The sequence below is a fragment of the Bison bison genome, unplaced genomic scaffold, assembly GCF_000754665.1.
Source record: "Bison bison bison isolate TAMUID 2011002044 unplaced genomic scaffold, Bison_UMD1.0 scf7180017864310, whole genome shotgun sequence".
NCBI lineage: Eukaryota > Metazoa > Chordata > Mammalia > Artiodactyla > Bovidae > Bison > Bison bison.
The window spans coordinates 2,513,335-2,517,379 of NW_011494882.1; the positions used below are offsets into that span (position 1 = coordinate 2,513,335).

At 49.0% G+C, this 4,045-nt stretch overlaps 1 protein-coding gene across 4 annotated transcripts in view; it reads left to right on the forward strand.

Moving 5' to 3' along the window:
• The first annotated feature begins 482 nt into the window (after positions 1-482).
• The window catches only part of TBC1D1 (TBC1 (tre-2/USP6, BUB2, cdc16) domain family, member 1), a 227,872-nt gene continuing 224,309 nt past the window's right edge, over positions 483-4,045 (forward strand). For 2 of the 4 annotated variants that reach the window (XM_010852415.1, XM_010852416.1), the window contains exon 1: positions 483-698. The gene's annotated coding sequence lies outside the window, so the exon portion shown is untranslated. The remainder of the gene's footprint in view (positions 699-4,045) is intronic. The other 2 variants (XM_010852418.1, XM_010852417.1) reach the window with 2 other exon arrangements.

Here is a 4,045-nt window from a genome sequence, read left to right on the forward strand (position 1 = left end):
TGCCACCTGCTATAAATAGGCTGCTAAGCTCAGGGTTGGACCGCACATCCCTCCTCGAGGGCTTTAATCAGGCGCGGGGTTTCGCGTCCCCGGAGCCCAGGGTATTCGTCTGGCCAAGACCCTGCTCTGGGGCTGGTGGGGCGGCGCCCCGACACCTCTCGGGGCTGAGGCTGGCTGCCCGGGAGCAGGTTGAGGATGGACCGCCCGGGAAGGGAGAGACAGGGAGGGGAGGGAGACGGAGGTGGACCGCACTGCAGCAGCTGTTGCCGGCGAGTGACTCGCCCGTCTCGGCCATGCCGCTCGAGCAGAGTCACACGGCGCTGTGGGCAGGGAGGGGGCATCGCGTCCCCCTCTTAGGTCCCTGGGGACCGAGTTGGGAGATCCCGGGTTCAGCCCTCCCCTCGCCTCCCCCGCGCTCGCCCTGCCGGGGAGGAGGAAACGCGAGCCGCGCGCAGACACCTCCTCCTCCGCCGCCGCTGCGGCCGCCGGCGTTCCTGCGCCTCGGTGCCTGTTGCTGCCTCCGCCGCCGCTGGACCCGCCGACTGGAGAAGAGGCGGGAGCCCTGCCAGTCCCCGCGGCTGGAAGAGAGCAGCCTGCAGCCACGATGCGCGCCCCGCCTGCCCAGGCCGTCCCCGGGCTACCCCCGAACACCTGCGCGCCCCGGCCGGGTTCCGGGCTCTGAGCGCGCCGCGGCACAGGTAGGCGCTTCCTGGGGCCTCGCCCACGACACCCCGCCGCCTCCTCCCGGGGCATCCCGGCCGTCCCCTACCTCCTGCAGGCCCCTACGCTCCCGGGCCGGCGGAAAAGCTGGGCTCGGGCACTCCAGGGGCGTTCCTGCTGTCCTTGTCGCGCAGGGGGTGTCTCGGGAGAGGAAGTTGATTGCCACCTCGTTGTCCCCTAGTTGGACGAAAGCGAAACCTTCAAGTTCAGAGCGACCCGGGAGCTCCGGCAGGCACCCTCCCTTTGCCCCTCCCTCCACTCCTGCTCGCGGTCTTCGCATCTCCGTCCTCGCCCCTCCCGCCAAATATTTCTAGGGCTAGTGTGTTTGTAAGGCGACCAAACTGGGGGAGGGCGGTCAGAGTAACCCCAGGCCACCCTTTAAAAGTTCAGGGTACTTCGCAGTAGCAACTTGGCAGCTCCACCGGCGCGCGCAACATTTCTTTCTATGGGCACATCCTGTACCAGTCATTTTGAAACCCTGCTTACTTGTTTCTAGCAGCTTCCTGATCTGTCTGTGATTATGAGACCCCTCTAACTTCGCTACGAGTTGTTGTTGTGGGTTTAAGGTGTGTGTGTGCTTAAAAGAGATGTCATTTTTTTTGGAGTCCACCTAGAGGCGGCTTTACTTGTGGCTATTTCATTTAAAATAGATTATTCTCTGAAAGTTACTTTAAAAGGAAAAGAAATCGAAAGTGATGATTGTTCCTCCCATCAAACAGTTTGATTCTGAGTGCCCTGCATGAATTAATGGGTATTCATTCACTTCGTAGGTCATTCATTCTTCCTTTTAGATAATTGGGTGATTTTACTTACTGATACTGTATAATCAGACTTTGAAAGAGCATTTTAAAATTACCTATTAAAATTATTTTTTATTGGCATATACTTGCTTTACAATGTTGTGTTAGTTTCTGCTTTACAGCAAAGTTAATAAAAGTGACCTGGCTTAAATAGGTCACATCTAGGAAACTCAGCTATCTCTAGAAGTCCAAATGTCTAAACCTTTTGCTCTGTGCTTAAACTGAACTGCAGAGTCCTTGATTAAAAAAAAAAAAAAAAAAAAAATCCCTTCTTTGGGACAACTGCAGTTCCTTCTCCTCCAAAGACTGGAGATGAGATTGGTAGAAGTAGAAGCATGGCCACCTCTGGATTTCCTTGTGCTTTGGGAACCTACTGTGGGTGGGAGGGGTTGGCCTCAGGAGTGAACAGGAGAGTTGTTTTAAGGGGCCGGGAATCCACCTTGCATGACAACTCTTTATGTTTCTGAACACATGATGTTCTATTACCATCTTGGTTAGGGATCCCGGAAGCAGCTGGGTTCCACACGATTTTGTAGAGTTGATGTGGCTTCTCTTGCTTGGGAGGAGGTATGTCTCCTGCTTAGCTCTGCGCAAACTCTGGGAGTTGATGATGGACAGTTTTAGAAGCCTGGCATGCTGCAGTTCATGGGGTCACAAAGAGCTGGACATAACTGAGCAACTGAACTGAACTGAACAGCTCTTTCCTGGGAACCTTGAAGACTGTCTTAAGAAATAAGGACATTGAATGAAAAAGTTTGCATAAAATAGGATTGACTGCTTTTGTAAACAGATATTTTATAGTTGTTTCAAGTGGAAAGCTGTGGCAGTCTCGAATCTGCCTGCTTCTTTTTTTTTTTTTCTAACAAGGTATAGGGAAATAAGGCCATAAAAAGTGCTTGCTCTCCAAATTTCTCTACCGTATCCTGTTGATAAAACCTGAGCTAGTGGATAGTGAGTGCAGCTGTGAATTAAAGGGCACTGTGTGAAATGTTTAGGGGAGATTTCCTGAAGTGAAGACAGTGCAGTATCCTGAGACCACAGTATCAACTGAGTGCAAAGAAATATAAAAGGGACTAAGTGTGGCTCAAAGCAGTGCCTGAAATCATCAAACAATCATTAAAATAAATGCCTTTCTGTGGACTTGTCCAGCCACTGGCAGACCAGTAAAACAGGGGGAAAAATTCACTGGTGTAGTTATAAATTATTAGCATATTAGCATCAAAATAAAGTTTTGAAAATGGAACTCTCTGCTTAGTCTGCCTTTATCTTTCCTACTGAGAGCTCTGGAGATTTCTCCTCTGTCTATGGTCATATTTCTGGTTTGGTGCAGCCATGTCAGTATTGACCTTTTGTCCTATATGATGTTGGGACGGTACCAGATGTTTGAGGAAGAAAAGGGCAACTCTGAAGAAATTATTCGGCTTTCCCCACTTCCCTTATCATCCAGCCGTTGACAATCTCTGTGTCCTACTTCCCGGGACACAGTAAGTGTCACCTGAAGACACCCTAGAAGGTGACCTTCACCAGAAGGGCTACAGTAGCAACCAGATGTACCCCTGTGCACAGCCAGGTGTTGGTGGGTGGCTCCTTTCAGTCCCAGATCTTGTGGGAGCTTCTAGGATGTACCAGTGGCAGGCAGTATGACATGTACCTGTTCCCCAGCATCTTCATTCATGATGGCGCCCAGAGTGGGGATGCTGCTTGCAGATTCCACCTTTGAATAGGCTTTAAATTTTATCTCACCAAATGACAACTCTTCAGGCCCTTTTACTGTCTTCACAGCATTTGTCTGAGGGTCCCCAGTCTCCACTCTTCAGATTCTCCAGGTGATCTAGCCCGTGTATCATCCCCCTTGGGGGCTTACATAGGTGTGCTCATGGGTGGGTGCCCTGGCATAGTTTCCTTTGACCTTTTTCTTGTCTGTTCTCCTGCTCTTCTCAAATTTAATAGCCTCATTCATCCCCACACTTGATTTATCTTCCAGGCCCTCTTTTTTCCGTGGTCATTAAAACTTGGAGAAGTAAAATCTGTTCATTAAAATGGCTGTGAGTCCACTCAGAAACCAAGGAATGTTAGGTTTGTATCCCTTTGGTGATGGCAAAGGATTTAGGCTTTCAGTACAGATTATGAACACCTTTGCTGACTTTTATTTTCATTGCTTGCTTTCCACATTCGAATAAAAATATTTTTAAACCAGATTCTTCACAAAATATATGAAGTTTTCCATTCTCAGGGTTTTTGACATTTTCAGGCCAAGATTTCCATTCAATGGATTCTTAGATTTAAGATCAGTGTGTCCCTGTTCAGGTTTCAGATGTTTAGAAAATGATTGGTCATACTGGGGCCATGTGAAATGTTCTTGACACTTAGGTTTCAGTGAAGCTGTGCAGAATGTAGGAAATATGTTTTAGTGCCAGCAAAGATGCATTTAATTTTGAGTGTGCCTGTTTCCTTTGAGACAAGAAGCAGCTATTTTTTGCTCTTAAAAAGAAGATGTACCCATTTAACAACACATTATATATATA